We start from the raw sequence: 9,470 nt of genomic DNA on the forward strand, positions 1-9,470 counted from the left end.
TCTGGTTTGTGAACTGAAAAAAAAAATAAACAACCTAAGAGTTGAGAATTATGTTTTATTTGGCAGACAAAACTGAGGACTTAAGCCCGGGACGCAGCCTCTCAGATGGCTCTGAGGGACTGCTCCAAACAGGTAAGGGGAAGCCAGGACATTCAGAAGATTTGCAACAAAAACCATGTAGTAGGAACATCAAAAGATTACTGTTAATTAAAGAAAACCAGACATCTCAAGTTAAGGAATTTAGTGCTTTTCTATGTATGGGAAGATGCCAGAGTCTGGGCTCACTGAAATCATCCCTTTGATTTGCACCTCAGCTACCTGGGGCTGCTTTTCTCCATCCTGGATCCCTTCAGGGTACAGAGTTTGGGGCCACTGCAGTGGCTGAGAGCTTGGCAGTGGGCAGCTTGTTTGTCTCCATCCTGAGTCCCCTCAGGGGTCACTGTTGGGGCAGCTGTCATGTGATGGCTTGATGGCTGCAGAATCATTTGTTTACTGATATGGCAGTAACATTTTTCATTCACAAGGTCTTCATCATCCCATGTCTGATATTTCTGTAACAGCCTCCAGTGTTTTCTCTCACCCTCCCTCCCTCATTCTATCCTTTTCAAATCCAACTTCCTCAGTGTTGCTCTAGGACAGCTCGAAAACACACATCTGTTTATTTCAACTTTTTGCTAAGAGTCCTTCTACCTTCAGAACAAATCCCAACAAACCCCAGAAAGAATCCTCAGCCGTTAGCAGGGCTTCCCAGATCTTACACAGCATGGACCCTACCTTTCTTTCCAAGACCATCTTCTGCTTGTCTCCACCCATCCCACATGGCCATCACGAGGTGGCCAGTTTTGTTTTATACCTTCTTACAAACTCTGTTGCCTTTGCCTGGAAGGTCTGCATTTCCCACCAACTTCCTCACCCCAAACATAAACACTAGATAGTAATATTCCAGGGGGAGTTAATTACTAACCCCCTGGGGAAATTAATTACTCCATCATTTTATTGTGCTTTGTACATATATCTATTTACTTGTAAACTGTTTCATAATTGTTTATCTATATGACTGTTTGTCCTATAATGCCAGCAACTATGTCTTGTAAGGGTAGAAACATTGCCTAGAGTATACTGAGAACTCAACAGATGTTGGGAGAAGTAAACTGAGGTTCATGTCTGTGAAAGACCACGTATCCATTTACACCTCCACCATCTTATCTAACATGACTCCTAAGATGTCGAGGATAAGAGGAGAAAATTGCAAACTTATTCGCTTTGATTTCTCACTATTTTAGGAAACACTTACTAAAAACCTACCATAGCCCAGGAAAAAAAAGTACCCTGTATTCTGCATGCAGATACACATGAGACTTGGCACGTACTGTGGCTAAAAAGAATTCTGCCCTAGGACCACACGTGCAGGCGTGTGGAGAAGACTTTGCCTGGAGTGGAAGACAACTGTGGGCTGATTCACCTGCGAAGTTTGTACCTGAAAGAACTCAGGAAGGTGTGAACAGTAGAGATGGGCTGCATGCTCATAGAGAGGCATCCTGCTGGGTGGTTGTGAAATCCCTCAGGCAGTGGGTTTCTGCTGAAGTTTATTTAGAATAAAATAGAGGAAGTTTACTTCTGAGTCTGTCAGAGAGAGCTGGTCAGGTAGGAGATGAAGCAATCAAGGTACAAAGCATTTGGCTCTGATGCCATCCACTGATGGTGAAATTTGACTGGATGACTTGACCCAGCTGTATTCCTCAATTTCTACTACCACAAGTGTCCTTTTCTCACATCCAGGTCATTGGCTGGTTCAGGTGGGAGAATTTGCCACCAAACCTTCTCATATCCCTTCCCTATGAAGCTGATTTTCTGCATTTTAACTCAAGTAAAATGTTCCCATCTGTTCATTAGCTGGAAACCTACTCCCTTGATTTCATGTCCCGGGCAAGATCTCTTCCTAACATCCCGATTGTTCCTGAGTTCATTTTGAAGCCCAGTTTGTGCTTTTCTGCCATTAATTTTACTTACAGAACAGTTGGGTACTTTGTGTGAATGGCCAACCTGTCAAAAAGTTTTTTTCAGACAATTAAAGTATTAAAACTTAGGTAAATAGCCCATAATTATTTAGGCAAAAGTATTTGATATAATAATCATACTTTTTTTTTACAATGGCCTTGGAAATTCTTAAATCTTGTCAATTGGTCTGTAAGGAGTTGCAGGAGCAGAAATGACATAGAAAAGATGCTGGGGACAGTGGCCTCTGCTTTTGATCAGCTGCATGATGTCATCAAGCAGGTCATGTGGCATCCTTGGGCCCCAGGTGTTCCACTGTAAATTAAAGGGTAGATTTCAAAGATTTCTAAGTTCTTGTCCACCTCACTCTTCAGGATGTCATGAGTAGCTAGAACCTTCTGACCATATAGGCCAACTATGTAGTACCTATGAGGATTGTATGGGTTACTTCAGGTGCTTGTTGGGTTTATATGGCCACTTAGATCTCTGGGTCCTCTTTTGATTTTTCATTTACTTCCCAAACAGAATCACAGAGGCGGGGTTCACACAAAGTGCATTGATTACAAAGCAGGTCCACGCAGTTTTGCTAACCTGGGACTTCAGTTCCCATGTTCTTGGGGTGTAGGTCACAATCTTAAGGGTTTTGGGTGCCTAAGCCTCACCCAATACCATCCTTGGGTGGGGAGTTGGGGGGATGGGATGGCAGAGAGAAGAGTGACCTAAGAGCATTCCATTAGCTTCTGTTAGGGTAACTCAAGTTGTTCTCAAGATCCCTGACCAGCCCTGGAGCCCAGCTTGGTCAAGGCCATCCAGTCAGAGTGTGGTGTTTGGTGGACTTCAGAGCCCCTGTTACTCCAGGCCCATCTGCCCTTGGTGCAGACCAGACCTCTGATCCCAGTCTGCCTCCGCCATCTTTCCTGAGGACCAAGGCTGGTCCAAGGACTTGTCATGGATGGCGCAGGGTCCATGGGGTTCATAGCAGTCATGACATGACCACATCACCTGTCCTGACGTGCTCCTACTTCTTTTCAGTTCCCAACTCTCAGTCTTCTTCCTGTTTAGGTTCCGCTCCCACACTTTGAGCAATATGTATTAATTCTGTCCAGTTTCCAGAACCTTGGCTTGGATTTACTGGGTCTCATCACCCATTGCAGACCTCCTGGGAGAGGGGACTGCCCCTCGTGCCCCAAACTCATCAATGGTGGTGGGAGCGTTCAACTGGCAGAGACGCCAATGAAGGAGCAAAATTCTGGTCTAAGTGCAAGGCATTCACGCAATTAGACTGAGGTACAAACTCAACGCACATTATCCCTGTAGAGATTTGTACTCAGTTGAGAAACATTTGCTAAGGTAGGTGTTGGTGGACTGAAATATGGCAGGATGAGATTGTCTTTGTCTTTCAGGATGTCCTTCTCAGCTTTAACCTTCCCTTCCCTTTTTGTTAACTTGTTAACAAAATAAAAAACTTGTTGGCATAAAGCTTATGCTATGAGAGAAGCTGGATCCTTGCCTTACATCGTATTAAAAATTTCCTCAAAATGGATCAAGCATCTAAATATAAGATCTAAAACTAGAAAACTTTTAGAAGAAAACACAGAGGAAATGCTTCATGATGTTGGATTTGGCAATGATTTCTTGGATTTAACACCAAAATCATAGTCAACAAAAATAAAATTGGGTAAGTTGAACTATGACAACACCAAAAACTCCTGTACGTCAAAAGACATGATCAACAGAGCGAAAAGGCAACCTATAGAATAAGAAAAGATATTTGCAAATTACAAATCTGACGAGAGGTTAATATCCAGATTATAAAAGTAACTCTTACAGCTTAACAACAAAAAAATAAATAACTCAATTAGAAAATGAACAAAGGACTTGAATAGACATTTCTCCAAATTAGATGCACAAATTGTCAACAAGCACGTGAAAACATGCTCAATGTCACTAACCCTTAGGGAAATACAAATCAAAACCACAGCGAGATGTTACCACACACCCACTTGGATGACTACTGTCAAAAAAAAAGGAAAAGAAAAAGAATGCCAAGGGTTGGTGAGGGTGTTGAGAAATTAGAACTCTTGTGCACTGTTGGTAAGAATGTAAATTCGTGCAGTCACTATGGAAAATAGTATGGAGGTTCCTCAAAAAATTAAAAATATGATTCAGCAATTCTGCTTCTGGTATAAATCTGAAAGAATTGGAAATGGGTCTCGGAGAGATACTTGCATGCCCATGTTTGTGTCAAGACTGTTCACAATGACCAAAAAGTGGAAGCAACCTAAGTGTCTACCCAAGGATGAATGGAGAACAGAACGAGGTCTGTACATGGAATAAAATATTATTCAGCCTTAAAAAGGAAGCAAATTCTGACACATGCTACAACATGAATGGACCTTGAGGACATTGTATGCAGTGAAATATACCAGCCCCCCGACACACACATAGACACACACACACAACAAATACCCTGTGATTCCATCATATGAGCTGTGTAGAGGAGACAAATTCACAGATACAGAAAGTCGAATGGTGGTTGCCAGGAGGTGGGTGGGGCAGGGAAGAAGGGGGTTGTTTAATGGGAACAGAGTGTCACTTTTGCAAGGTGAAAAAGTTCTGGTGATTGCCCAACAATGGGAATGTACTTAACCCGAACTGCACGCTTAAAAACGGTTACGATGATGCATTTTGTTATCTGTATTCTAACACAGTAAAAAAAAAAACCAAAAACCTTATGCTGTGAGAAATGACCAATATTGACAACAGGAAGAAAGAAGGGCGAAGACTAAGAGAGAGGAATCAGCAGATGCCCCAAGAAGCCCAGTCTGGAGGGAAAGCAGCTCACACAATCCAATTGGTGCATAACTATTTTGCACCATCCCATGGATACCTTGTGTATCCCTGGTCACCTGAGAGTAAGGTGATATTCTTGGGTGTTGGTTTATACCAGGACAGGCTTGCAGACCACCGTGGGCATAAACAGAGAGTAAACATATGCCCTGTGCCTTTCGGTAGCTAACTACAGGGGGAGACAGACTCGTATCCAATTAACCGGAGCTATAATTTCATCGGTGCTCTTAGGGAAATATAAAGAAAGTGTCATGAAAGCAGCTCCTTTTCCCTGAGCATATCAGAGAAGCCGTCAGAGGGAACGTGGCCTTCAGGACGAGCAGGGATCTTTCGGATTAAGGAAGGAGCTGACAGTGTGGAGGGTCCAGGCTACTCCACGTGGCTGGAGCAGGCTCTGGAAACCCAGGAACCTTGACAGGTGATGAGGACAGAGGCTACAGGACGGGAAAGGCTGGCGGCAGTGACCGTCTGAGCCGGACAGGCCTGGCCTCCCTGCCTGACACCACCCCTGCCACTGGCCGCGCAAGAAAGGCTGCCCTGTCCTCAGCGTTCCCCTCGGGAGGTGCCATGCACATCCCTGACAAATGCGATGCATTTGGGCATAACCCAGATTCTCAAGGGCGTTCAAATGGAGGAAAACTGAGGTTTCACAGTGAGAATTCATTGCCCCTAGTTTTCACTCAAGACTGGATAATTCCAGTTCCGCACACCTGTCATTCAGCCATCGTTTTAAAGCACCTACTATCTGTCAGCATTTGCATTAGGTCCCAGGAATACAATGAAAACCAAAACACATTCCCTGCCCTCACAGAGAGCGGGAGAGAACAGGAAGATGGACACACAGTTTGCCATGAAGCCAGGAGAAGCATGGTTGTTGCCAGAAGTCACACTCGGGTTGGTACGTGCCCAGCACACGCCAGCCCAGCGTTGCCTGGATGCCCCCGTAAACCAGAGAGGTTGTGTTGCCGTGAGAAATCCCATTTTACAGATCAGAAAACCGAGACCTGGAGAAGTTCAGTAATTCGGGGGAAATGGTGCGAAGCCCAGAGCAGAGCGGCAGTGGGACCAGCAGTCTGTCATTGCAGAGGGGCCAGGGCGTCCTTTGAAATGAACTGGGACAAGCCCAGACCAAGACACGGCTGGGGCTGGTGGCAGGGACAGTACCTTGGAGACGGGAGGTAACTGGTCCAGGCCCTTGAACTCCAAGCCATGTGTTTTTCATTATGCCCGGAGATCGGGCAGCTTTCCTTGGGATTCCATGGGGCTTCTGCTTTTGCTTTAGACTTAGAGTTCATTAAACGACGTGCTGGCCATGATAACTGTGCAGTTATATACCCCAAGTGCCTTCACACATGGCCGGGCTTTGCACCAGCAGATTAACAACCTGGCTGCCATGATGCCATCAGAGATTTCAGCCCTGAACCAAAGGCTGTCTCTGTCCGCGTCAGCTTCTGAGGGATCCAGGCCAGAGAGCTCGGGTCTGGGGGCAGCGTGAGCCCCAGAGGCACCCACCGGCCACTGCAGACCCTGTGGGTTCCAGCTTAGAACAGCCACTTGGACCCCAGGGATGCCGGGGTCAAAGGCAAAGCACACACGGGGCCCAGCAGTGCGGCATTTGTCAGACTTTCCAGGAAAGAAATCCTGTCAACTTTACCAAGTTCCTCCTCTCTCCAGACACTTCCATCAGAAATGCGTTTTTGTGTATAATAAATTGCTTCTCCTTGGCGAAAAATCATTTCTCGCTGTTATCTCTGTGATCGGTAACTTCTGGTGTCCTTTAATGGACTTGCCTTGATTATACGGCTAAGTCATTAAGGGCTTAGTCCCCGGCACAATGGTATCTTATGTAGAGTGATCCCTGAGAGCTTTTGAGAGGCTTACCAGCCGCGGCCTTAATTTTGCTCATTCGTCTTAATTTTTTGTAATCATTTTTTGTAAAGAGGGTATAGTGTCAGGCTTGCTTCCCTGCCTCTGACAGATCCAATCTAGCAGATAATTACCATAAGGAAATTGATGCTTTAGTGTGTGGGAGAGAATTTAATTCACTCAGACACCCTACAGCACAATGCGTTCCACAAGATATGAGGACTTAAGTTTTTAAGAAATTAAATTTTACTATTAACATGATTACTTATGTTGAACATCATTAACTAGCTTTTTTAACTGTTTGAAATAATTACGAGCTCACTTGCTGTGTCTCAAATCCAGAGGCTGCATTAAATACGTGTTAAGGATCCATGAAATGAAAAGAAAATCCCATCCTCTTTTCTTTCTCTCCAGTCTTCCAAAATCTGCTCTTTGACACCCAGGGAGGAGGGCTCAGAATATGCCCTCTTTGAAAAAATATATACTCTTTTCTGCATGAAGTTTTAATGCATACTTTAAAAGAGGTATTACAGTAACAGGTCTGGCCTGGGGCAAGGTTATTAGCGTAAAGGGTTGGAAGAAACCGAAAAGCGTTTGGGGATGGAGTGAGTGACCATGGTTATTCACACACTTTGCAGAGCAAGGGTGTACTGCAGACATGAACCACTTACAGTATTTCCTGGTTTTCCTTTTTTTTTTTTTTTTTTTTTTGAGACCTGAAGAAAACAGCAACAACAATGCCAAGTGCAAGCTCAGGACCACCAGAAAGTCAAGACACAAAGACAGGATGTAAAATAACCTCCTTGGCATACGCCGGTGAGAAGAGGCCTGGGTGGAGAATTTCTTTTCACTGAGTCTGAACCTTTTTTAACTAGATTCCCAAGAGTTCCTCAATCCTTTCCTAAACGTGAAGTGAAACACTTGACAGGAAATTTCTGGACAAAGCCAACCCAGAAGTTCCCTTTATCCAGCACCTCTGCCCGCTCACATTTCCTCTCAGGAGAAACTTTCAGAGAAGCCTGTCCTGCGCTGTGTCCCAGACAGACCCTGTGACCGTTTGGGTAACAGCAGGGGATTGCCCAAGGGTCCCAACCGAAAAGTCCCCCTGCCCCTGGGCTGAGGAACCTGGGCGGCCTCTGCGATGGTCCTGCTGCAGGGGCTTCTGGGATGCACACTTGTGGCCCCAGCTGTCTCGGCGGCATCCCTCCCGGGTTTCCGGGTGGATGTGTAGGTTCCAGATGCATCGATTCCTGGAAATGGTGATGTTTCACCAGGACTATCAGGGCCCCCGAGATGGAGGGCCACTCCATAAGCCAGGAAAATGAATGCCAAGGTTTAAAAACCATATTAATCAGATACGAGAATGGTGCGTTCTGTCCTTACCTCTCCCTGCTAATTGCTCCATCATTTGAAACCTTAAATATCACTTTATTTAAGAACATATTTGCACTCTGTGTCTGTATTTTTAAGCTATAAGGGACAAAAAGGGAAGCAAAAATGCAAGCAATACAAAATTGTAACACGGTGGTCTCTGTCTGAAATAGTCAAGTGGTAAGGGAGATCTGGGGCAGATCCCATCAGCCACATTATCCCGTTCATCTTTGACAGCCATTCCAAGAAATATATATATATATATATATATATATATATATATAGCCTATACATATAGTTAGAAAATATACAAACATATACAGCTGCCATTACAACTAATAATACTAGCTAATAATTTCAGACACCTCACTCTGTGCCAAGCATGGTTCTAAGCGTCTCACTTATAGTGACAGCCTTTACGCACACACAGACACACACGGTACTATCATTACGCCCTTTTACAGTTGGGGAAACCTGCATGCAGAGGGTTAAGTAACACACTCATGGCATCAGTTAACAAGGGGCCAAGCTGGGATTTGAACCCAAGATGATGAATCGGAGTCCGTGATTTTAACTGTGAGGCTATGCTTAGGGGAAAGCCTAGATCCATCTCCACGGCACCGAAGGCCATGTCAGCCGTCGGCATCACTATTATAATCAAATTTCTACCATTTCTTCACTCCCCCCATCAGCCAGCATTTCTTCCCAAACGTTCACTGACACCTGCTCCCTGCCGGATGGCCAGGAAGGGAGGATGCCAGATAAAAACCCTCACCCCTCTGCATCTGCACAGAGACATGTGTATCACATGAACCCGCAATGAAACGTTCGGCCTCTCAGACGACTGTGTTTGTCGTGGAGAATGTGACTGAGGCCCCCAAGGCCAGGCGGCTCCTCATCCAGCTCCCCGCCTCGCCTCCCCCGCCCTGACCGCACACGCTTCCTCTTTCCCCCGGGGCAGCTCTTCCCAGAGTGCAGGCTCCTGACTTCTGCCCCGTGGAAATGCACATCGCCAGGCACTGCAGGTTAACCAGTTCGTGGCTGGATTCAGTCTGGAGGCTGGTCTGCCGCCCTTGAATTCCCTGATTGTCTGGAAAGCTCCGTTCTGTGTTCTGAGTCACCATAGCATCCGGAGAGGGCAGGCTGCCGTTCCTGACCTGGACCTCCAGCAGCTGGTCTGGCTCCCCAGCTGTTCGGAGGCATGTCCGCTGGTGCACGTCTCCTCTGCTCGGGATCCACCCTGAAGGAGGGGCTGAGCCCATCGAGGGGGCCTCAGGGATGCGCCAGGCAGGGACCAGACACAAGAGACTTGCACTCATGCTCAGAAAAATGTCGCAGGGCAGCACAAAAGCCATCCCCGTGATGTAACAGGTACATCCGGAGAAAGG

Source organism: Balaenoptera physalus (genome assembly GCF_965194825.1).
Source record: "Balaenoptera physalus genome assembly, chromosome: 8".
Lineage (NCBI taxonomy): Eukaryota > Metazoa > Chordata > Mammalia > Artiodactyla > Balaenopteridae > Balaenoptera > Balaenoptera physalus.